This window comes from Haliotis rubra, unplaced genomic scaffold, assembly GCF_003918875.1.
Source record: "Haliotis rubra isolate DU_JTF1 unplaced genomic scaffold, ASM391887v1 Scf346, whole genome shotgun sequence".
Lineage (NCBI taxonomy): Eukaryota > Metazoa > Mollusca > Gastropoda > Lepetellida > Haliotidae > Haliotis > Haliotis rubra.
Genome location: NW_025767020.1, coordinates 397,945 through 425,692, shown reverse-complemented (window position 1 = coordinate 425,692; position 27,748 = coordinate 397,945). Strand labels below are relative to the sequence as shown.

Below are 27,748 nucleotides of genomic sequence, written 5' to 3'. Positions count from 1 at the left end.
GCAAGCTCAACAGATACCATACGAGTCCTAGAGATACCATTCAAGGTTCTGAGATACTCCAAGCCCCTGAGATACTATGCAGAGCTCTGAGATACTATGCAATCCCCTGAGACACCATGCAAGGTTCTGAGATACCATGGAAACCCCATGCGAGCCCCAGAGATACACACGTGGTCTCACCTTAGCAAAGTGTGAGATTGTTCAAAATTGCGTTCCGTTCACCCAGCAGGTACGTGGTGGGATGACATGCTCATGTGAATGTTCGCCTTCTGGCGAAAGATTTGTCCTTAGCGCCACTGAGCATCTTTAAGGTATATATATCACAACGTCATCTGTGCACTGAATGCCAAGGGATTAGATAGAATGTAGCGTCTGCAAGTATTCATCAACGGAATGACCACTCATGGTGAGTATATGAATAAAAGGAGACACTAGGAGCTAAATTGACCATCCTGCTTGTACATCGTTCCACAGTCCTTTCAGAAATCAAAGGCCTTCGAATCCAGCAAATCATTCGTAAAGTTAAACCATTGTGACGTTCCCGTCCATGCACCAATTTCACCGTTTATTGCAAAGCCGAGGAAACACATTTGAAAAGATGAACAGAAAAGACGCACAGGTGCTTAGTATTTTCAATGACAGCAGCTTACACATATCCTGTATATTAGGCCTACTTCTGGACAGATTTAAGCAACATTTTCAATTGGCCAAGTCATGTGATGGCTCAGATATTGATTGGCGACAGCTCAATCAGACCCTTCAATTTGACAATCTGTAGAAATGTGAGATAAAATAGCGACTTTAAAGCGTCGCCTAATGTCAAAATAACGACTTGGCCGCAACTCTAATAAGTGAGAGCGACCACTGAAGGCAACTACTGCTCAAGTGTGGCTTTTAATCAACCAAACAGATGGTCCAAATGACAAAGTAGTCAAAAGGACGATGGAGGCCATATGAATGGCTGATTAAAATTCCTACGGGCAAATAATCAAGAACAGCAAATCCGTCTAAGTTAGATATTCTTGGGGTCAAGATTGTGTTCTTAAGCCCATCCGCACAAATACCATCTTATCTGATGATGGATAGCTGTGATGACGCCCGGGTTGTATTCGTCCTGAGAGTTTTGCTCAGATGACAAACAGCTGTGGTACCCATTTTGATGTAAACTTGTGTAAATATACATACTCGACCCCATGGCTGTGTTCCATTAGCTACCTACAATGGACATTGACCGCATTATTAACTCAGGCACACCGCAGGCATTGTCTCAAGCAGAGCTCAGCTGATCCTCGTGGTTGGAGGAAAAAACACTTCACTTGAAATTTACGCTATGTCTGTCCCTTCCGAAGCACTCACCATGTAGCCATTCACGCCTCGGGGATACATTTAGCTTTTCATAAGCTAACACCAAGTTCTTCTTTTACCACAGATGATGCGTACCTTGGCTTCGGTAGAGAATCAACATTGTTACCACAACAGTGATCTGCGGTTCGTGTCTTGTTTCAGTAACATAGTCTGCATCAGTGTTGTGTTGGGGTTTTGAGAATGTCCTAGACAAAGTCAGTAAAGAGTTTAATGAAGGCTTCTTCCCGGATTGATTTCTCCCGAAGGTGGAATGCTGCTTTTTGATCAGAGAACATCAATTTTGTTTCTCTGACCACATGAAAATAATTAAACTAAATTTCAAGTTAGTTAGTATGGCGACGAAGGTCGGATCATTTATGAGCTTCATATTTGCTCTCCTTTAAGGTTGAGGATATTAAAAGATACAAGATCGTAATTGTTTTATACCACTGTAGGTATTCACGATACGTGCTAACCCGTGAAAATCGGGGTAGAATTGGTCTTCAGCAACCCATGATTGTTGTCGGGTGGTCAGGTTCGCTGACTTGTTTGACACATGTCATTGTAGAGATGACAAGACTTTATGGATGATCAACTTCTTTATTTTGATAATGGCGACGTTTGGGTATAGATTCTTATACCGGTTTCAAGCATATCATTGTAATTGCGTAGATCGATGCTCATGATGGTGATCGCTGAATATCTGCTGGATTATTTACAGACCGCCCCATATAACTGTAACATTGCTGAATGCGGCATTAAACAACAATCAGTCACGAAACTCGGTGGGATCCTTAAAGCCAAAACTTTGACAACGAATGGCACGTTTTCTAGTTTGTACTCTTCCACGGCCAATATGCACTGAGGTTCACTGCCTGTGATCTCTCCACCTACCAGTATACACCCACGCCCAAAAATCTAGCTGTCGTTCTTTAACGTCCACATGTCGTTCGTCAGGACGGCTCCAGACGTGTCCGCCCAGAAAGCCAAGAATGAATTCACCTGATAACATAACACGACACCATCGGTGATCATATAAGTAGCTTCCGCCGTCTAAACACCATCGGCGTCTGGCTTGTGTGTGTCGAAAGGTGGTACAACACGAGATCGCCGTGCATGTAGATTAGCGACTGGAGGACGACTCCTAATAATCTGGTCAGTTACTCCTGTAGCCTGACGCAAGTGACCAGCAACGTAATTGACTCTCTGTGGTTGATTTATTTAAGCCTGGTTTCGGATTAATTTATCCTGGACGTGACCGAGACGGCAGAGGGCGGGGTCATTCATTAATATTTAGAGTCTCCAGAAACCTGTTCCAAGACCTGTTAGTGTCTGACAGACATACGTGTATGGTAATAACTACATTTGATTCAGTATATAAGACGAAGGAATAGGGCGTCCCGCCCAAAGCCTGGGTTAATTCCCACAAAGGTACAATTATATTAGTGGTTGTAATGGTGGTGGTTTAGTTTAGAAGTTTAGTTTAGTAGCAGTAGTAGTAGTAGTAGTAGTAGTAGTAGTATAAGCAGCAGCAGCAGCAGTAGTAGGAGTAGTGACTGAGTGAGTGAGTTTAGTTTTACGCCGCACTCAGCAATATTCCAGCTATATAAATAATCGAATCTGGACCAGACAATCCAGCATGAACATCAATCTGCGCAATTGTGAACCGATGACATGTGTCAACCAAATTAGTGAGCCTGACCACGCGATCCCGTTAGTCGCCTCTTACGACAAGCATGGGTTTTGAAGATCAATATTCTAACCCGGACCTTCACGGGCAGTGTCATAGTTAGTGATGTAGTAGTGGCAGTGATGCCGGAGGTGTCGGCAGCAGCAGCAGCAGTAGTAGTAGTAGTAGTAGTAGTAGTAGTAGTAGTAGTAGTAGTAGTAGAAGCAGTGGCATTAGTAGTAGTAGCAGTGATGGTGGCAGTAGCAGCAGTAGTAGTAGTTGTAGTAGTAGCAGTAACCAGTCATTGGTCGTGCTGATGGTGCTAGTATGGATAGTAGTAGTGGTGGCGCTGGTTAATGTGGTGGTGGTGGTAAACGTAACAGAAGTAATGGAACCATCAAAATATATCTTTTGAAAAAAAAAGAAACCGAAATCCTGAAACCAAGTAGTTAACTGACGCCAGTTTTCAATATTGTGACCATGTTTTACTTAGGTCTTTATAGGATGTCATAGGGAACCTGGTGACCTTTTGTGTGCACACTGAGAATAATTGTATCTGTCACATTACTTACCTCACGAAGCTCATGTACACCAAGCTAGACACATCGATTTGTCAACTTCAGTATCATGCCTGACCACACCGAAACGCGTTCCTGACCACTCATATCAAATATGCTTGCTAAAGACACGGACGCCGTCCACCTGGCTTATATAACACCTATAATATCATCTATCAAAATTACATCTTGTTCGCGTGTATGATGCCATCATGATGCCAAGGTTTTCAGACAGATATTTCAGAATTATGTTGTCAAACAAAACATACATCTTGGCATTCACAGATAAGACAATTTTACACGTTAAGACTTGGAAATCTATCACTTTCTATTTCTTTTCAAATTAAACCTTCCAACATTTCCAAAGGCAATGTCACCAGTTTTCAAATGCTTGAACGTTTCACCAGCATTGTGATGACTGGAAACCGACCACGTTCAAGATGATGACCTTCCAGGAAGCATACAAAGTCTGCATAAAGACGCAACTCTGAAAAGCTAACTTAAAGCACTGAGCCAGGTTCCGTTCTAAACTTGTCCGTCTGTTCTACTTTTACGTGGCTGTATTTTTATATTTCACAAATATGGCAATCCATTGCAAATCATATTTCCGATTCTGCGATGTCCATTTTGAAGAAGACAGAAACCTCTTTACCAACGTAGGCGCTACATAACACCGACTCCTCCATCTGACATGATGGATGGGGATGACGTCATCGTTTCAAGATGGATTCAGTACAGAGGAAGGATTAGCATGACAAATCATTTCCTTGCATTGTTTTTCTGAAATAGCCACGAGACAAATAACATGTTATGATTCTGTGATGTACATTTACTTTCGACTAAAAAATACAGATTTCCGTTTTTATTTACGGATATAATATCGTTGTATTGGAAGTGGCAATCTCTACAGTCTTACATCTATTGTATCTTTGGTATTTCGTAAAGAGTTCGCAACGATGTTCCATGAAATGTCATGAAATGAAACGTCTTGCATGAATTTAGAGATGTACAAGGTATAACATCTCACAAAGCAATATCTGGACATCGTGCCGTCATCGTTATAAACCAGTATAATAAGTAGAAAGACGATATGTTCCTATAAAAGGGATTGGATGGTTGGATTGTTTGTTGTTTAACGCTGCACTCAGCAATATTCCAGCTATTTGATGGCGGCCTATGAAAGGGAAACCAGAAAGTTTATTATTCCCTGGATTGTGAGCTGAGTTGAGTTTTACATCGCTTTTAGCAACATCTTGGTCGTGGACACCAGATGTCGGCTTCATACATTTTACCCATGTGGGGAACAGAACCCGGCTTTAACCACTTGGCTCTACCCCGACGTGTAGTGCAATAAAGTACACTCTAGCCCCGAACTATTACAACTTTAAACCACTCGGACGCAAGCGTTCTCGTTCTTTATTACACTATACACGGAGGTAGAGCGAACTGCATTTCTTTTTTTAAGATGCATCTTGTAATACTTTCAGACGATTAATCTTATGCAGAAAACAAACAGAAAAACAATGGTGTCGGTGGCCTAAATTAACGATCCTCGTTCAGGGCTGGAGTGCTGTTCTAATGACGTGTCTGCCTCCTACGTTAAGCCGAGCGTTACGAAGAAAACAGATTACATTCAGATTATATATCTTCTCTGTATTATTATGATAAAATCTGAGATAATCGCAAACCAAATAGGGTAATATGAAAATCGCGTTCCTGGTTTCAATATAGGTTTAGATAAATACATCCATGCCAGATCTGAGCTCACAAGGGTACGGTTGATTACGAAGGGGGCAGACTAGAATGGCATAGTGACGTCACCACATTATGACGTAATGCAAAATATTGTACTTTATCGTCTGTCAGCGCCTTTGATTTTGTAACGAATCATCATGTTACTATATTCCTTATGTTGATGTTTTGGAGATTATCTGCTCCTTAGAATTAACTACAACTTTCAACTCGTTTTATGGCAAGCAAGCTACACAATTCCAGATTTTGACTTGTACCATATGGTTACCTGTTTATCTTGCGTTAGGGTTTTGGCTTCTCCGGTGAGCAGTTGATATGGCTTTGCATGTGTTTGTGACGGGTTCCGCCGGTGGTGGAGGATACGCTCATGTTTTGAGAACACCTGGTACTATAACTTTATTGAACTTTTCCATTTTGTTAAGTATATAAGACATCGTTTGTACAACTGTGCATCTTCGTTAAATTTGTATCCAGCCTTCTACTTACCGATGAAGGAGTCAGAGAAATCACTCTCCCCTGAGTACCTCGTCAGTCTGTGGGGTATCACTTGAGTTCGATTAGTTATACTTTATCAGGACTAACACTGACTTACGAGAACGGTATTCGAGGAAAGACACATTTGATTGAACAGTCCGCACGATAGCAAGCTTATCTAATAAACGTGCGTACTGAAGGGAACATATGGAATTACTTACATGAATGAGGGAGAGATGGTGTAGAATTGTCATTGCAGTTATTGTCAATACCATTGGTTGAGACCAGTGAAGACTCGGGTTACGGATGGGCTTCAACAACCCATGTTCGTCGTGAGAGGATTCCGGTTACAACTGACCTTCAGTAACCCATGCGTCGTAAGAGGCGACTAACGGGATCGGGGTGGTCATTCTCGCTGACTTGGTTGATGCATATCATCGTATCCCAGTGGCGTTGGCCGATGCTCACGATGTCAGTCACTGGAGTGTGTGGTTCAGGCTTGAATATTAACAGACTGGAACAATTGTGAGTGCGGCAGGCAAAGAGATGATATTATGCCAGAGAGCCGATCGTGAAAAGCATCTTTTTCTAAACCATGACTTTAAGGCACCTAAAGACATATGACCCTGTTTTGGAATGAGCGAGGTTTTTATGGATTTAAGGAAACACGAAGAATAATGTGTTGTGATTTGTGAACTGAATCACAAGCTTGAATCACAAGCAATGACGTCATGAGTGATAAGTATGTAATACTATTCACGGTGCAATGACGTCATGAGTGATAAGTATGTAATACCATTCACGGTGCAATGACGTCATGAGTGATAAGTATGTAATACTATTCACGGTGCAATGACGTCATGAGTCATAAGTATGTAATACCATTCACAACACGGTTGGATGGCGGTGGGGTAGTCTAGTGGTTAAAGCATCCGCTCGTCACGCCGAAGACACGGGTTCGATTCCCCAGATAGGTGCAATGTGTGAAACCCATTTCTGGTGCCCCTGTATAATTGCTGGAATATTGCTAAATGCGTCTTAAAACTAAACTCACTCACCACAACACGGTGAACACAAAGAACAGATTCTCAAATCACTGTCGACAATCGAACTAAGATCTACAGTGTACTGATCAAAATACTCAAACCAGTAATGCTAGCCTCCCGTCCCTGAGATGGATGTTACTGTGTACACTTTGATATTGCTACTCCGTGGTGTGATAGTTACAGCAGTAAATTGTGCTGACATTAAACCTCTCAAGTTTTAGAATGCGTCGCACACAGTATGCTTCCAATCTAGCATAATTCGTCATGTCTCCTAGGGGTTAATCTGTCCATGATGCAATGAACTCAGCGCTCTAAGATTTGCAACTTCATTGTGAAATTGTGTCTCTCCGTTTGAGCCATCTTAAAGTCTCAGGTGGATGGTCTTATCTAATTTGAAATACAACAATGTGTATCGATCGGGGAAAAGCGTATTATCTCACAAAGAAGACAACCTGTAAAACGAGAAAGCGATACTTTGAAAAGGTTAAATTCCATTGCATTAGAGTCTCGAGATGAGCTCTCACCAGAACCCCTTACTGTGAGATACAAGACAAGGTCGGCTGCCGGTGAATGGCAGGGGGAGCGTGAGGACGGTTTATACTGATAGATTTAAACTGTAACCTCATTTAAACACACACGAACTTTCAAACTGTGACAAACTAGAAGCTGACAGAACGTTCACGTTATAGAATCTCTCGGAAAGTAAGATCTGTATGAGTGAATATGTTTGAAAGACATTCATATGCATGTTCATGATGTGGACAGAATTATAAAATTGGCTCTGAGATTTCTGATGAATGTGAAAAAGATTGTGTTAAAAATATAGGCAACGACCTCTATGAGCGCATTGTATCTCATAGTTCGACTTCAGCCAGAACTGGTATTAGGAAGAGTGACTTAGTAACATAGCAGGGGCGGTGGGGTAGCCTAGTGGTTAAAGCCTTGGCTCGTTACGCCGATGACCCAGGTTCGATTCCCCACATGGGCACAAGTGTGTGAAGCCCATTTCAGGTGTCCCCCGCCGTGATATTGCTGGAATATTGCTAAGCGCGCCGTAAAACCATACTCACTCACTCGTAACATAGCAACAGAGGGATTCGATCATATTCGACGAGATTTATATTATTAATAAATGATAAAGGTCCTGTTTGTAGTTAACAGCATGGGACACAAAGAACAACATATTGGGCAAGATTTGCGAGCTCCAAACTCTCAATGCACACTTCGGCACATGTGCGGGGGAAAAGGAAATTCAATTTTTAATTTTTCAATTTTATCCAATGTGAGCATCGAACAATCTGAAAAGAGGTTCAGTCTCAGTTTTATTCTAAGAGGAAGTGAAGCCCATTTCTGGTGTGCCAACCGTGATATTGCTGGAACATTTACTAAAAGCGGCGTAAAATCATACTCACTCACTCACTATTCTAAGAATATTCCATATCTGGATTTTTGTTTACTGTAAAATTTAGAACAGCTCGTTGCCCCTTTTAACTTCTTTGAGTGGAATTTTAGAAGTAGGGGGCGTACAAGATTGAACAAACATTATGGATAACAACTTCTTTATTTAGTAAGTGTTCAATATCGTAAATTTTTGTCTTCAAACGTTTCGTAAATATAACTTTGTATTTATAAATGATTTTTTGTGTTTTAGTGTAAGCTTGTTTCATCTTTTTATGGCTGAAATAATGCATGACATTCTCAAAATACCCCATTGTATGACCTAACGCGGATGGCATCACCATGATATTGCACCTGAAACATCATAACAATGACTACACAAAAGCACGAATTTTTGATATAAGAGTATCGCATGGGGAACCAAAAGCCATTTAACAGAGGAAGAAGTATAGATACAGCCAGGCTATTATTCTTTAATCTCTAAAAGACAATCACATGTTTCAAATTTAATATTCTATTACCATATTATCCTTGTAATATTTAGGAAAAAAACTTGTAACCAATGTAGATATATGATACCATTGAAATGTAAGTGCGTTCATGAATTATTGTTGTGTGAATGTCATGGATATTCTTGAGGTGACAACATCCAAACAGAGATAATTAGTATGCATGTCTATCAATTGTTTATCGATATGAATTACAATGAAGCGTTAGGCTAAAAAATGTAGTCCTCTATTCCACCACATGCTAACTGTGTTTTACATCAGATTAAATACAAATACTTTATCCTGAAAAAATGCATCTTTAGATAAAACTTCATAAAGACAGCTCCTCGACTTTGAGGTCATGATTCACGATTTGCACGTGCATGTTCATGCATGTCTCAAAGTGTGGATGTTCGCACGTTGGTTGGGGCCATGGTGCTCTCACGCGTGTTTTCGTTATGTGGACTGCATATTCGAGTGTTTCGCTATCTGGTGCTCATTTTAAACGCTTTTGTTTGACAGTAAATAATGCTTATGCAAAGCCATGACCTGCAGAAAAATCAACGTTTACGCTGTGGGAAGGCTGCTAACAGGAATAGCGCAAAACGAAGTTACCAGACATTTTAATGTTCATCAAATAACAATAATACCATCTCTATAGAGATGTTTTCTACAGTAGGACAATATTCCTGAATTGTTACGTCACGTCCACAAGGCAACCATGTTTGGTTGGTGCATCTCCAGAATCGATCCTAAACTGTCTCATAAAGTGCGTGGACATTTCCTAGGCTGAGACCAGTGAGTAGCAGAACCATCGTAACCGGTTGATGGAGCTCAACATACGGCGCGCGGCTACGCCCAGCGATGCATCCAATTGTGCTTCCACGTCACCGGGACGACGTCATTCGAGATTAGCTTCTACGCGCTAGTTCAGGAACGTAACGTCACGTTGCAGCAGAGTAAAGCTCGTCTACATGTTCACCAGGTATAACGGACTTTTGGAGGTGGCACAACCTGGCAGTTCTGTCATGGGTTGTTGTTTCTCCAGACCTCCTGAGATCAGATGGAACAACGCCTGTGACGTGAGCAGTGGTCACTGCAAGGTCATCCAACCTTCACCTTTCCGAGAAAACTCTGTATCTACCAGACATTCCAAACATCCAGGATGGGCAAGGAGATGTCTATTTAACTAGCCCCAAGACTTCACTGTACACCATGTCGTGCTGAATGAGTTAAGCTTGTATTGGAGTGATTGAGTGAGTAAATTTTATTCAATTGTGCATTGACCTGTATTTTTGTTATACCAAGGCGTGCTGATATGAGTGTTAAATCTGAGGTAACATATTAGATGCGGACATAACGTAAAATGTGATCAGGGAAACCCACGATCACCGCTCTATTGCTGCCGGAATTGACTAAATGAATTGGGGATTGTGTGGGATGATAACCATAATATCAGCCAGTGGCCTGTCTGGCCCGAGCTGTGTGCCCATCGCGATGTAACGGCATATTGCTGACAATGACGTTATTTAACACAAGTCCCCCTCCTTACACCCACAACGCACACCCACACACACACACCACACACACACGCCACACACACCCAACACACACACCACACAATCGACACACACACACACACACACATCACCCATGCCAATCGATGCCACATCAGTCAGGATCTTGGTTTTATCAAAAAGCTTGCAATTAACTATGACGTGTGTTAAAGTTTATTGGAAACCTCTTTCTCAAACATTTGAAACCTCACATTAGACGACATTGGTTGACCAGGGTTTTGAGTCGTATAACGGATGATTTGATGCATGTTAAGATCAAAGAAATGATTCTCAGTCAGCATTAGCATTTAAACTCTGTCAGTTCCTGTGTTGATAGGCCATTTTACATATAGAGGTGTTTATTTGCTTGTAGTTGCAAGAAAGAGCCGAATATTATTGCTGACGATAGAAACTATTAGGCTTGAATTAAGTCCAAGTATATGATTATTAATGCATGTAACGTAAGGAGATCGTGGAGACTCGTAAAATTGCACTTATCTACTTACGTTGTTGATTTTACGAGCGTTTCCAAATATTCTGAATTTGCACTTGAGATCCGCACGTTGATGTGAGATCTGTATATGCCAACTTGAAAATATACTGGTATCCATTCTACAAAACACAATCTTAACTAGCATGTATTGCCTTGAATAGAAGTGAGCAAAACCTTATTCATAATCATATGAAATTCTTCTTAAAAGCAGAGTCGGTTGAAGGAGTCCCACCACTAGCATATCAGGAGCATATGTTTATGAATTATGTTCAAATTGTGTTGACACCATGTTTTCTCGAATAGGTGAGCATCGCTTGTCTCACCAGGGATATCAGTCATACTAGTCACTATAGAAGATGTTGACAATTGGAATATTGCCTACCATGGTTTAAAATGATTGTAATGATTACTTTACTCTATATAAAAAACTCAACTCATCTTGAAGGAAAATATGTAACCGACTGAAGGCATTTAGAACACAATAGTGTTTTTTGGTTAACCGATTATTAACAAATTTATCATGAGGTAACTATCAATTGTATTTTGTTGAACGACATTTATTTCCACAACCGCTCCTCAAACACCGATGAAATAAGATTTGGCTTGTGATTAGGAATCATGCATGATGCAATCGCTATATAATTACTAGAGATTGGTGCTGCAGAGGCAACTAAATTATGTTTTTGTTGCGTTCACCACATGTTTTTTGTTTCGTTGTACGGTGTGCAGTTTTGAGGTCAACTGATTTTACTTGTACCACACGTTTGTTTCAGCGCTACTTCTTCTGCAATACCACATCAAAACCAGCTTCAGCAGTGTCATACCATGACTCGACATCTCGGTGTTTTGAAGTTGTTTCCTATGTTTGGTGTGGGATTTACAAGTATGAACAGCCAAGCAAGCAATTTGTACTTTGATAAGTATTTCAGTTATGCCACAACAGACTCGAAACCAACTGGGATCGTAGACAAAATCCACTTCTGTGAAACATGATTGCAAGTGCTGAGAGTAAAAAAATATGTTATCGGGTCGAGTTCAGGTTTCGTACCAACGATTACCATGATTGGCCCTTTGTATTGGGTGTTGTATATTTTTAGGTGGACAACAGACGTGCCTTTTCGTGTGTTTGTGACGTGTGCTACCGACGGGGCAGGATACGCTGATCGTTTTGCGAACACCGGATGTCACCATATTTTGATAGTGATCCATATCACGTGCTAATTATGCTGTCGGGATCGTACTATCGAGTCTGCTTTTCGTAGGAATTTTGTGGGGGGTTATCTGGAATTTATTAATTATGTAAACTTTTGTTTCCAAGGGTTAGGGCTACGAGTGACTGAAACCTCTATAACATTGCTGGTGGTTCCATATTTGACACGTGTCAAAGTAACATACATGTATATTATGGGTTAGATTTTTACATAGTTCACAATGACTTGAAAGTTGACAATACGGTTAACACAGATGGTATTATTGTATCTTTTTTGTCGATTTGAGCTCTATTTGTGTAAACATCCACCACATTTGATGGTGCCAATAAGTGTGTATCGTGAAACGCTAATAAGGTTTGCATGACGCTAAGAAACAGATTCACAGACTTTAATCAGAACCGTTGATCTGCATTGGGTACACACATGCGTATTGATGAAGAAAGCAATGGTGTCATTTTATAAATAGTGGTATCACGTTGTAAAATTACAGATCATTTCATGTGGAAAATACAATCGTATTCAAAACATCATTTCCGTGTACTTACAACAGTTACCGCACAACTAAACACATCTCAGCATCTTGGCAAATATGTGCTTAGGTGTGGTATATCATTTATGTAATGATGCTTTGGAAAGGAAAATAAGTCATGGTGTATTCAAAGGATTGCAATCGATGGTATAAATAATCCTATGACAGTGTAATTTCCTCGATAAGGATATATCATTTGAAGGGAATTTGTGACAATGGGAATCAATTTATGGAGTTCTGGCAACGCCTTTGAAATACTAAGGAACGTTCAATGGCTGGAAACACAGTCAACGTCGGGGGCCACTGTGTTAGGTTTCAGGAAGACATTCTGCCGGGATATATTTACACAAATATTTAGAGTCCATCATCGCACCACAATTGCTTGGTTTTCGGGAGTGGTGAAAAGAATCATGTGCTGGAATCAATGGCCTGTGAGTTTTGGATCTCCTATGGCGTTTCCTTGAGCACTGAGCAAACGCAATGGTCAGGTTTTCTGAGCATGCACATTTGCTATATGATCAATTTAAAACGTCACGTCAGACAATAACCCCTCGATTTTACGGCGCAGTACATTCCTTTGGGAGTGAATGGCAAACCGGCTGTAATTCCAAATTTGCCGCATCACTTTACTTGTACTTAAATTGTTTGTTAAGTTCAAGACTATGTCTTTACTTGCCATTGCATGTGTTACCACCGTTGGGAAGGAGAGTACGGCCAGCTTTACGCTAACATGGGGTATAATCTATAATTATAACTTTAGATGGCGATTCAGAAAGACATTCTTACACACATCACACACACACACACACACACACACACACACACACACACACACACACACACACACACGTGTGCGCGCACGCACGCATGCAAGCAGACACACACACACACACACACATACATGCGTATATATTCATTTCGCATTTAAACCCTATACCTGACTTTTCAACTTATAAATCAATACCTACAATATGTTTTTTTCACATTTGTTCAGAATGATGTGAGATACGACTCAAGTATTTCTACATTCAGTGACATGAGTATTCGTCCATACTACACCCAGTATATAACGACAAAGCCATTTCGAAAACCATAAGATCATTCAGTCCAGTTTACTATTCCAACTACATTATATGCATTTATGAGTTGGAGTGACTATTTTATAGCCTTGATACCAGGAGCAGACATCTGAATACCTCATGATACCACGTGCATACACCGAATCTGCAATAATAAATAACGATAAATGCCATTACTATTGCGTAATAATATATAAAGAAATGGGTAACTGTACGTCTTAAAAATATCAGCAACGTTTAATTTGGGAAGCGTTTAAGCTTTAAGCTGATAGTCAGCCATTGAATTCCGATATATTCCACTTGGAATTATATCAAGTTTTACAGCTCCAAATATTTTGATCAATAAACTCTGCAAATTATAATTTCTGTTCCGCAAAGGATGTGAAATATGACATTATGACGACATTTATCGAAATGCGTATTACCTAACTTTTCTGCAGGACAAAAACAATTTCATTCATCTTGAATGTCAACTTTAGGCTTTTCAAGAAAACAAAAATACGTTCCTTAAGTGCTCTGATGAACACCACAATATCTTCTGAGTCATTGTTCAATGAAGTGTATAAAATGGCACTTTGGCACAAAGAGAGAACTAACTGTTTCGTGCTTTGAAGTAAAGTGACTGGAATTTACTGCATTCTTGCCAATAACGGGAAAAAGGCTACTTTACAACCCGAAGGGTCTCGACCTCATTTTATGTAAAGAGCCGAAGTGAAATGTTGCCACCTTTCAATATGAAATTTACCAGCTATTCAGTGCCAGGCTAACATACGAGGTCCATATTATTGTTGCTAGGCATTATATTGCTGGACGTTCCACTCATGGAAGAATATTGATTGGAAGTATGTGATGTTTCAATGGTAAAATACTGTAATGCTGATTTCTAATCGATGAAATTATCAATAAACATTAGGGTCCTCTGTGAGTTATATTTGGTCAGTTTTAACGTTTAAAGCTTGTAATAAAAGAATGTACCCGCTGTAAACATCCTAATACAGTAACAACACAATTAACCCCCATACAATAAGCACTGCAACACATATCCAATAACCACTAGAAAAAGACTACTGTAATGCTCGTACAAAGAACAATACAACAGACATCAAATAACCGCTGTAACACACATCCAATAACCACTGTAACACTCATACAATAACCGCTGTAACACTCATACAATATATGCTGCAACAATCATACAAAAAAACCTGTTACACACATCCAATAACCGCTGCAAGAATCATTCAATATCCACTGCAACACTCATTCAATAACCACTGCAACACTCATAAAAAAGCCCTGCAACACATATCCAATAAGCCAGTGGATAACACTCACGGAATATCCACTGCAACACACATCCAATAGCCAGTGGATAACACTCATGGAATATCCACTGCAACACTCGTGCGAAAGTCACTGCAACACATCCAATAGCCACAGCAACATATATAATATCCACTACACCATCCTTTCACAAAACACTTAAACGAACATACAATGCCCGTTGTTACACTTGCATGTAACGATCATACAACATCATATACTACCTACTGCAGCACATATACAAGATATAAGAAGATTTATCCGCAAACACCTTCTGGTACACAGGCTTGTATGTTGTTCTAAATGGTGTTTCAATGCAGTTGCCTAATTCAGGCAGTGTAATTTGCCGTTATACACTGGAGTGGCAGTTGTCATACATATAATGACGTGAAGTGCCCCCAGGTAGTTGTTTGTTCCTGGAAATGGAAATTCCACAAAGTCTTTCGGATAAAAGAAACTCAGAATAGGATCATGATCGATCACAATTGCCACGAGACCTGTTCAAAATCGCCGGTCGCTGTCACACTTAACAGCTAATGTGATGCGGTCAAGGCTGTAAGCAAGTTTACATCCGGCGGAGATGGCAGGTCGAAATTGCCCCTTTGTAGAATGCGAAGAATCAATGGAATATCATGTTTCATTAGCAAAAGGCCTGTCAACGGCATGCAAAACAGAATTCGATGACATTTATCCTCAAACCAATGCAACAGAACAAATGGTAGTTACGCTGTGAACAAACGCGGTGCATCAAGGTGAATAAGGGTCTATTTAAGCAATGGTTCACAGATTTCTAACAACTATAAACATTAAATTGATGCATATGTAAGTTAGTACAGGTGTGATACATAGACGCGTTAGTTCGTTCGATCAGGGCGCCCGAAATGAGGCAAAAAGTGCACTTGTTACACTTACCAAAATAATATTATGTGTCCAAGGAGTGAAAACTACTACATTCAAATTTACAATTGTACACCGTCAACTGTTATAGATTATCTATTATTCATAATCTGTTTTCTATTATTTTTTATTGACAGGTTGCCATTTCGAAAGGTCTGTCCCTGCTCGGACGCCTTTGGCCTTTGTCTGTTGGAGTAACTGGGATGCATGTGTTGTTATTGCACACTCCATTGGTAACATCCTGGGTAAATATGGTACATATATGGGCGATTCCCCTTGCAGTGGTCCTGGGCAAATATGTTAGATCCCCCGTGCAGTGGTCCTGGACAAATATGGACTAGTATATTCCCTTTGAAGTGGTCCTGGACAAATATGGTGGATTCCCCTTACAGTGGTCCTGGACAAATATAGTAGACTCAGCCTGCAGTGGTCCTAGGAAAATGTGGTAGATTCCTTCTGCAGTGGTCCTAGGCAAACAAGGTAAATACCTCTTTCAGTGGTCCTGGGCAAATATGGTAGATTCACCTTTCTCTCTTCCTTGGCAAATATGGCAGATTCCCCTTGTAGTGGTACTGGACAAATATGATAGATTCCCCTTGCTCTGGTCCTGGACAAATATGGTAGATTCCCCTCTCAGTGGTCCTAATAGAATCTGGCAGATTAACATTTGCAATTGTCCAGGACAAATATGATAGACTCCCCTTTATGAGGTAGATTCCCCCTGCAGTGGTCCAAGGCAAATATAGTAGATTCCCCTTGTTCTGATCCTGGGCAATTATTTTAGATTCTCCTGGCAATCTTCATGGGTAATTATGGCAGATTTCCTTTCCAATAATCCTTGATAAATGTAACTGTTACAAATTTACATAATTCCCAGGCAAAGAATGTAAACCAAAGGAATCATCAATACTGGCGTAGAGTTTCAAGTACTCTCCTTCCACATAACGGACTCTCACACAAAGGTAACAAGCTGTACAACGTAGCATAATGAGTGACAAATGTGTTTTATGGTGTGTTTGTCCATGTCTGGTTACGTTGCTCATGTAAATATGTTGAATAATTTATTTAAAGAACGACTGTGTTATTTCTAACAAGAATCATGGCAGTTCTGTTTTGTAATCCATTAAGATGCCACTATTCTGAACACTTTGACATGTAATTACAAACATGCATTTATGTTTGGACATCCATGGATACATAAAAGTAGTTTTCTCTCTAATTGGATCCAGTAATTCAACAATAGCTGCTAAAACCAGTCTTTTGAATGACAAAGCAGGACACAACCAATGCTGAGTATAGTCTGTATATTGAGTTGCGTCCATTAGATTGAAAACGAGGTTCAGGTTTTACTTATATGTGATCATTGCATTTGGGCAAAGTATATCTCTTGCCTTGTAAAAGAAGCATTTTATGCACATGAAAATGACTAACAGAACAAATACTTGGTCTTATGTGGTGGAATGTGGTCCAGTGCAAAATTGAGTTTCAGCCAGCTGAAAATAGGTACACCGTGGTATAAGTCATGTTAACCTTCTAGGCAGCTTGCGTCATACAGGGTAACTTGGGTTATCAGGGGTAATAATGTCCATCACGTTGTATGCGCTTAGAGATACCATGCACACTTCTGAGATACCATGCGAGCCCCAGAGATACCATGCAGGCCCCTGAAATACCATGCGAATCTCTGAGATACCACGTGAACCCCATACGAGTCCCAGAGATTCCACCCGGGCCTCTGACATACCATGCGAGCCCCAGAGATTCCATGCAAGCCCCAGAGATACCACATGCATGCCCCACAGATACCACGCAAGCCTGAGATACCATACCCGCCCCATGCGAGCCCAACAGATACCATGCAAGCCTCTCAGGTACCATGTGAACCCCATACGAGCCCCAGAGATACAACGGGAGCCTCTGAGATATCATGCAAGCCCCAGAGATACCATGCGAGTCCCAGAGATACTATCCGAGCCTCGGAGATACCATGAGATGTCATAGGAACCCCATTGACACCACGCAAGCCTCTGAGATATCATGCTAGTCCCTGAGATGTCATGCGAGCCCCAGAGATACCATGCGAGCCCCACAGATACCATGCAAACCCCTGAGATACCACGGGAGCGTCTGAGATATCATGCAAGCCCCCGGGATACCATGCAAGCTCAACAGATACCATACGAGTCCTAGAGATACCATTCAAGGTTCTGAGATACTCCAAGCCCCTGAGATACTATGCAAGGCTCTAGATACTATGCAAGCCCCTGAGACACCATGCACGGTTCTGAGATACCATGGAAACCCCATGGGAGCCCAGGAGATACACACGTGGTCTCACCTTAGCAAAGTGAATTTGTTCAAAATTGCGTTCCGTTCACCCAACAGGTACGTAGTGGGATGATATGCTCATGTGAATATTCGCTTCTGGCGAATGATTTGTCCTTAGCGCCACTGAGCATCTTTAAGGTATATATATCACAACATCATCTGTGACAATCCTGCTTGTACATCGTTCCACAGTCCTTTCAGAAACCAAACGCCTTCAAATCCAGCAAATCATTCGTAAAGTTAAACATTGTGACGTTCCCGTCCATGCACCAATTTCACCGTTTATTGCAAAGCCGAGGAAACACATTTGAAAAGATGGACAGAAAAGACGCACAAGTGCTTAGTATTTTCAATGACAGCAGCTTACACATATCCTGTATATTAGGCCTACTTCTGGACAGATTTAAGCAACATTTTCAATTGGCCAAGTCATGTGATGGCTCAGATATTGATCGGCGACAGCTCAATCAGACCCTTCAATTTGACAATCTGTAGAAATGTGAGATAAAATAGCGACTTTAAAGCGTCGCCTAATGTCAAAATAACGACTTGGCCGCAACTCTAATAAGTGAGAGCGACCACTGAAGGCAACTACTGCTCAAGTGTGGCTTTTAATCAACCAAACAGATGGTCCAAATGACAAAGTAGTCAAAAGGACGATGGAGGCCATATGAATGGCTGATTAAAATTCCTACGGGCAAATAATCAAGAGCGGCAAATCCGTCTAAGTTAGATATTCTTGGGGTCAAGATTGTGTTCTTAAGCCCATCCGCACAAATACCATCTTATCTGATGACGGATGGCTGTGATGACGCCCGGGTTGTATTCGTCCTGAGAGTTTTGCTCAGATGACAAGCAGCTGTTGTACCCATTTTTTATGTAAACTTGTGTAAATATACATACTCGACCCCATGGCTGTGTTTCATTAGCTACCTACAATGGACATTGACCGCATTATTAACTCAGGCACACCGCAGGCATTGTCTCAAGCAGAGCTCAGCTGATCCTCGTGGATGGAGGAAAAAACACTTCACTTGAAATTTACACTATATCTGTCCCTCCCGAAGCACTCACCATGTAGCAGTTCACGCCTCGGGGATACATTTAGCTTTGCATAAGCTAACACCAAGTTCTTCTTTTACCACAGGTGATGCCTACCTTGGTTTCAGTAGAATATATCAACATTGTTACCACAACAGTGATCTGCGGTTCGTGTCTTGTTTTAGTAACATAGTCTGCGTCAGTGTTATGTTGGGGTTTTGAGAATGTCCTAGACAAAGTCAGTAAAGAGTTTAATGAAGGCTTCTTCCTGGATTGATTTCTCCCGAAGGTGGAATGCTGCTTTTTGATCATGGCGAGAACATCAATTTTGTTTCTCTGACCACATGAAAATAATTAAACTATATTTCCAGATAGTTAGTATGGCGACGAAGGTCGGATCATTTATGAGCTTCATATTTGCTCTTCGTTAAGGTTGAGGATATTAAAAGATACAAGATCGTAATTGAAGAGATGACAAGACTTTATGGATGATTTGTTTGAGTGGCATTCTAGAAGTTGGTGGTATAGAGATGACAATCCTTTATGGATGATCAACTTCTTTATTTTGATAATGGCGACGTTTGGGTATAGATTCTTATACCGGTTTCAAGCATATCATTGTAATTGCGTAGATCGATGCTCATGATGTTGATCGCTGAATATCTGCTGGATTATTTACAGACCGCCCCATATAACTGTAACATTGCTGAATGCGGCGTTAAACAACAATCAGTCACGAAACTCGCTGGGATCCTTAAAGCCAAGGCTTTGACAACTAATGGCACGTTTTATAGTTTGTACTCTTCCACGGCCAATATGCACTGAGGTTCACTGCCTGTGATCTCTCCACCTACCACTATAAACCCACGCCCCAAAATCTAGCTGTCGTTCTTTAACGTCCACATGTCGTTCGTCAGGACGGCTCCAGACGTGTCCGCCCAGAAAGCCAAGAATGAATTCACCTGATAACATTACACGACACCATCGGTGATCATATAAGTAGCTTCCGCCGTCTAAACACCATCGGCGTCTGGCTTGTGTGTGTCGAAAGGTGGTACAACACGAGATCGCCGTGCATGTAGATTAGCGACTGGAGGACGACTCCTAATAATCTGGTCAGTTACTCCTGTAGCCTGACGCAAGTGACCAGCAACGTAATTGACTCTCTGTGGTTGATTTAAGCCTGGTTTCGGATTAATTGATCCTGGACTTGACCGAGACGGCAGTGGGCGGGGTCATTCATTAACATTTAGAGTCTCCAGAAACCTGTTCCAAGACCTGTTAGTCTCTGACAGACATACGTGTATGGTAATAACTACATTTGATTCAGTATATAAGACGAAGGAATAGAGCGTCCCGCCCAAAGCCTGGGTTAATTCCCACAAAGGTACAATTATATTAGTGGTTGTGATGGTGGTGGTTTAGTTTAGAAGTTTAGTTTCCTAGTACTAGTAGGTGGTAGTTTAGTTAAGTAGTAGTAGGCGGTTTAGTTTAAAAGTTTAATTTAGTAGCAGTAGTAGTAGTAGTAGTATTAGCAGCAACAGCAGCAGTAGTAGGAGTAGTGACTGAGTAAGTGAGTTTAGTTTTACGCCGCACTCAGCAATATTCCAGCTATATAAATAATCGAATCTGGACCAGACAATCCAGCATGAACATCAATCTGCGCAATTGTGAACCGATGACATGTGTCAACCAAATCAGTGAGCCTGACCACCCGATCCCGTTAGTCGCCTCTTACGACAAGCATGGGTTTTGAAGATCAATATTCTAACCCGGACCTTCACGGGCAGTGTCATCAGTAGTAGTGGCAGTGATGCCGGAGGGTGGCAGCAGCAGCAGCAGTAGTAGTAGTAGTAGTAGTAGTAGAAGCAGTGGCATTAGTAGTAGTAGCAGTGATGGTGGCAGTAGCAGCAGTAGTAGTAGTTGTAGTAGTAGCAGTAACCAGTCATTGGTCGTGCTGATGGTGCTAGTATGGATAGTAGTAGTGGTGGCGCTGGTTAATGTGGTGGTGGTGGGAAACGTAACAGAAGTAATGGAACCATCAAAATATATCTTTTGAAAAAAAAGAAACCGAAATCCTGAAACCAAGTAGTTAACTGACGCCAGTTTTCAATATTGTGACCATGTTTTACTTAGGTCTTTATAGGATGTCATAGCGAACCTGGTGACCTTTTGTGTGCAGACTGAGAATAATTGTATCTGTCACATTACTTACCTCACGAAGCTCATGTATACCAAGCTAGACACATCGATTTGTCAACTTCAGTATCATGCCTGACCACACCGAAACGCGTTCCTGGCCACTCATATCAAATATGCTTGCTAAAGACACAGACGCCGTCCACCTGGCTTATATAACACCTATAATATCATCTATCAAAATTACATCTTGTCGCGTGTATGATGCCATCATGACGCCAAGGTTTTCAGACAGATATTTCAGAATTATGTTGTCAAACAAAACATAAATCTTGGCATTCACAGATAAGACAATTTTACACGTTAGACTTGGAAATCTATCAAGTTCTTTTTCTTTTCAAATTAAACCTTCAACCATTTTCAAAGGCAATGTCACCTGTTTTCAAATGCTTGAACGTTTCACCAGTATTGTGAAAGTTACAAGAATGGATGACTGGAAACCGACAACGTTCAAGATGATGACCTTCCAGGAAGCATACAAAGTCTGCATAAAGACGCAACTCTGAAAAGCTAACTTAAAGCACGGAGCCAGGTTCCGTTCTGAACTTGTCCGTCTGTTCTACTTTTACGTGGCTGTATTTTTATATTTCACAAATATGGCAATCCATTGCAAATCATACTTCCGATCCTGCGATGTCCATTTTGAAGAAGACAGAAACCTCTTTACCAACGTAGGCGCTACATAACACCGACTCCTCCATCTGACATTATGGATGGGGATGACGTCATCGTTTCAAGATGGATTCAGTACAGAGGAAGGATTAGCATGACAAATCATTTCCTGGCATAGCCACGAGACAAATAATATGTTATGATTCTTCGATGTACATTTACTTTCGACTAAAAAATACAGATTTCCGTTTTTTATTTACGGATATATCGTTGTATTGGAAGTGACAATCTCTACAGTCTTACATCTAATTTTTCTTTGGTATTTCGTAAAGAGTTCGCAACGATGTTCCATGAAATGTCATGAAATGAAACGTCTTGCATGAATTTAAAGATGTACAAGGTATAACAATATCTGGACATCGTGCCGTCATCGTTATAAACCAGTATAATAAGTAGAAAGACGATATGTTCCTATAAAAGGGATTGGATGGTTGGATTGTTTGTTGTTTAACGCTGCACTCAGCAATATTCCAGCTATTTGATGGCGGCCTATGAAAGGGAAACCAGAAAGTTTATTATTCCCTGGATTGTGAGCTGAGTTGAGTTTTACATCGCTTTTAGCAACATCATGGTCGTGGACACCAGATGTCGGCTTCATACATTTTACCCATGTGGGGAACAGAACCCGGCTTTAACCACTTGGCTCTACCCCGACGTGTAGTGCAATAAAGTACACTTTAGCCCCGAACTATTACAACTTTAAACCACTCGGACGCAAGCGTTCTCGTACTTTATTACACTATACACGGAGGTAGAGCGAACTGCATTTCTTTTTTTAAGATGCATCTTGTAATACTTTCAGACGATTAATCTTATGCAGAAAACAAACAGAAAAACAACGGTGTCGGTGGCCTAAATTAACGATCCTCGTTCAGGGCTGGAGTGCTGTTCTAATGACGTGTCTGCCTCCTACGTTAAGCCGAGCGTTACGAAGAAAAAGATTACATTCAGATTATATATCTTCTCTGTATTATTATGATTAAATCTGAGATAATCGCAAACCAAATAGGGTAATATGAAAGTCGCGTTCTGGTTTCAATATAGGTTTAGATAAATACATCCATGCCCAGATCTGAGCTCACAAGGGTACGGTTGATTACGAAGGGCAGACTAGAATGGCATAGTGACGTCACCACATTATGACGTAATGCAAAATATTGTACTTTATCGTCTGTCAGCGCCTTTGATTTTTAACGAATCATCATGTTACTATATTCCTTATGTTGATGTTTTGGAGTACAACTTTCAACTCGTTTTATGGCAAGGCTACACAATTCCAGATTTTGACTTGTACCAGGTTTGTTTATATTGCGTTAGGGTTTTGGCATGTGAGTTGATATGGATGTGTTTGTGACGGGTTCCGCCGGTGGTGGAGGATACGCTCATGTCATCTTTGAGAACACCTGGTACTATAACTTTATTGAACTTTTCCATTTTGTTAACGTATATAAGACATCGTTTGTACAACTGTGCATCTTCGTTAAATTTGTATCCAGCCTTCTACTTACCGATGAAGGAGACAGAGAAATCACTCTCCCTGAGTACCTCGTCAGTCTGTGGGGTATCACTTGAGTTCGATTAGTTATACTTTATCAGGACTAACACTGACTTACGAGAACGGTATTCGAGGAAAGACACATTTGATTGAACAGTCCTGTCGCACGATAGCAAGCTTATCTTATAATAAACGTGCGTACTGAAGGGAACATATGGAATTACTTACATGAATGAGGGAGAGATGGTGTAGAATTGTCATTGCAGTTATTGTCAATACCATTGGTTGAGACCAGTGAAGACTCGGGTTACGGATGGGCTTCAACAACCCATGTTCGTCGTGAGAGGATTCCGGTTACAACTGACCTTCAGTAACCCATGCGTCGTAAGAGGCGACTAACGGGATCGGGGTGGTCATTCTCGCTGACTTGGTTGATGCATATCATCGTATCCCAGTGGCGTTGGCCGATGCTCACGATGTCAGTCACTGGAGTGTGTGGTTCAGGCTTGAATATTAACAGACTGGAACAATTGTGAGTGCGGCTATAAAAAGCATGCAGGCAAAGAGATGATATTATGCCAGAGAGCCGATCGTGAAAAGCATCTTTTTCTAAACCATGACTTTAAGGCACCTAAAGACATATGACCCTGTTTTCGAATGAGCGAGGTTTTTATGCATTTAAGGAAACACGAAGAATAATGTGTTGTGATTTGTGAACTGAATCACAAGCTTGAATCATAAGCAATGACGTCATGAGTGATAAGTATGTAATACTATTCACGGTGCAATGACGTCATGAGTGATAAGTATGTAATACTATTCACGGTGCAATGACGTCATGAGTCATAAGTATGTAATACCATTCACAACACGGTTGGATGGCGGTGGGGTAGTCTAGTGGTTAAAGCATCCGCTCGTCACGCCGAAGACACGGGTTCGATTCCCCAGATAGGTGCAATGTGTGAAACCCATTTCTGGTGCCCCTGTATAATTGCTGGAATATTGCTAAATGCGTCTTAAAACTAAACTCACTCACCACAACACGGTGAACACAAAGAACAGATTGTCAAATCACTGTCGACAATCGAACTAAGATCTACAGTGTACTGATCAAAATACTCAAACCAGTAATGCTAGCCTCCCGTCCCTGAAATGGATGTTAACACACTGTGTACACTTTGATATTGCTACTCCGTGGTGTGATAGTTACAGCAGTAAATTGTGCTGACATTAAACCTCTCAAGTTTTAGAATGCGTCGCGCACAGTATGCTTCCAATCTAGCATAATTCGTCATGTCTCCGAGGGTTTAATCTGTCCATGATGCAATGAACTCAGCGCTCTAAGATTTGCAACTTCATTGTGAAATTGTGTCTCTCCGTTTGAGCCATCTTAAAGTCTCAGGTGGATGGTCTTATCTAATTTGAAATACAACAATGTGTATCGATCGGGGAAAAGCGTATTATCTCACAAAGAAGACAACCTGTAAAACGAGAAAGCGATACTTTGAAAAGGTTAAATTCCATTGCATTAGAGTCTCGAGATGAGCTCTCACCAGAACCCCTTACTGTGAGATACAAGACAAGGTCGGCTACCGGTGAATGGCAGGGGGAGCGTGAGGACGGTTTATACTGATAGATTTAAACTGTAACCTCATTTAAACACACACGAACTTTCAAACTGTGACAAACTAGAAGCTGACAGAACGTTCACGTTATAGAATCTCTCGGAAAGTAAGATCTGTATGAGTGAATATGTTTGAAAGACATTCATATGTGCATGTTCATGATGTGGACAGAATTATAGAATTGGCTCTGAGATTTCTGATGAATGTGGAAAAGATTGTGTTAAAAATATAGGCAACGACCTCTATGAGCGCATTGTATCTCATAGTTCGACTTCAGCCAGAACTGGTATTAGGAAGAGTGACTTAGTAACATAGCAGGGGCGGTGGGGTAGCCTAGTGGTTAAAGCGTTGGCTCGTTACGCCGATGACCCGGGTTCGATTCCCCACATGGGCACAATGTGTGAAGCCCATTTCAGGTGTCCCCCGCCGTGATATTGCTGGAATATTGCTAAACGCGCCGTAAAACCATACTCACTCACTCGTAACATAGCAACAGAGGGATTCGATCATATTCGACGAGATTTATATTATTAATAAATGATAAAGGTCCTGTTTGTAGTTAACAGCATGGGACACAAAGAACAACATATTGGGCAAGATTTGCGAGCTCCAAACTCTCAATGCACACTTCGGCACATGTGCGCGGGAAAAGGAAATTCAATTTTCAATTTTTCAATTTTATCCAATGTGAGCATCGAACAATCTGAAAAGAGGTTCAGTCTCAGTTTTATTCTAAGAGGAAGTGAAGCCCATTTCTGGTGTGCCAACCGTGATATTGCAGGAACATTTACTAAAAGCGGCGTAAAACCATACTCACTCACTATTCTAAGAATATTCCATATCTGGATTTTTGTTTACTGTAAAATTTAGAACAGCTCGTTGCCCCTTTTACTCTTTGAGAAGAATTTTAGAAGTAGGGGGCGTACAAGATTGAACAAACTTTATGGATAACAACTTCTTTATTTGGTAAGTGCGACGTTTCGATATAGATTCGTGTACCGTTGTCGAGCAGGAACGATCTGTATCAAAACGTCGCACTCACGAAGTAAAGAAGTTGTTATCCATAAAGTTTGTTCAATATCGTAAACTTTGTCTTCAAACGTTTCGTAAATATAACTTTGTATTTATAAATGATTTTTGTGTTTTAGTGTAAGCTTGTTTCATCTTTTTATGGCTGAACTAATGCATGACATTCTCAAAATACCCCTCTGTATGACCTAACGCGGATGGCATCACCATGATATTGCACCTGAAACATCATAACAATGAATTAATATACACCACTACAAAAGCACGAGTTTGACATAAAAGTATCGCATGGGGAACCAAAAGCCATTTAACAGAGGAAGAAGTATAGATACAGCCAGGCTATTATTCTTTAATCTCTAAAACACAATCACATGTTTCAAATTTGATATTCTATTACCATATTATCCTTGTAATATTTAGGAAAAAAACATGTAACCAATGTAGATATATGATACCGTTGAAATGTAAGTGCGTTCATCAATTATTGTTGTGTGAATGTCATGGATATTCTTGAAGTGACAACATTCAAACAGAGATAATTAGTATGCATGTCTATCAATTGTTTATCGATATGAATTACAATGAAGCGTTAGGCTAAAAAATGTAGTCCTCTATTCCACCACATGCTAACTGTGTTTTACATCAAATTAAATACAAATACTTTATCCTGAAAAAATGCATCTTTAGATAAAACTTCATAAAGACAGCTCCTCGACTTTGAGGTCATGATTCACGATTTGCACGTGCATGTTCATGCATGTCTCAAAGTGTTGACGTTCACACGTTGGTTGGGGCCATGGTGCTCTCACACGTGTTTTCGTTATGTGGACTGTATATTGGAGTGTTTCGCTATCTGGTGCTCATTTTAAACGCTTTTGTTAAATAATGCTTATGCAAAGCCATGACCTGTAGAAAAATCAACGTTTACGCTGTGGGAAGGCTGCTAACAGGAGTAGCGCAAAACGAAGTTACCAGACATTTTAATGTTCATCAAATAACAATAATATCATCTCTATAGAGATGTTTTCTACAGTAGGACAATATTCCTGAATTGTTACGTCACGTCCACAAGGCAACCATGTTTGGTTGGTGCATCTCCAGAATCGATCCTAAACTGACTCATAAAGTGCGTGGACATTTCCTAGGCTGAGACCAGTGAGTAGCAGAACCATCGTAACCGGTTGATGGAGCTCAACATACGGCGCGCGCCTACGCCCAGCGATGCATCCAATTGTGCTTCCACGTCACCGGGACGACGTCATTCGAGATTAGCTTCTACGCGCTAGTTCAGGAACGTAACGTCACGTTGCAGCAAATTAAAGCTCGTCTACATGTTCACCAGGTATAACGGACTTTTGGAGGTAGCCCAACCTGGCAGTTCTGTCATGGGTTGTTGTTTCTCCAGACCTCCTGAGATCAGATGGAACAACGCCTGTGACGTGAGCGGTGGTCACTGCAAGGTCATCCAACCTTCACCTTTCCGAGAAAACTCTGTATCTACCAGACATTCCAAACATCCAGGATGGGCAAGGAGATGTCTATT

At 40.9% G+C, this 27,748-nt stretch overlaps 1 long non-coding RNA gene across 1 annotated transcript; it reads right to left on the bottom strand.

The window, feature by feature from the left end:
- Positions 1-7,539: 7,539 nt before the first annotated feature.
- On the bottom strand, positions 7,540-26,235 carry LOC124284833. Its single transcript, XR_006900650.1, has 3 exons — positions 26,117-26,235; positions 18,740-18,741; positions 7,540-7,551 (listed from the first exon to the last, which is right to left on the bottom strand). It is a non-coding gene; the product is annotated as an uncharacterized LOC124284833 (long non-coding RNA).
- Positions 26,236-27,748: the final 1,513 nt, after the last annotated feature.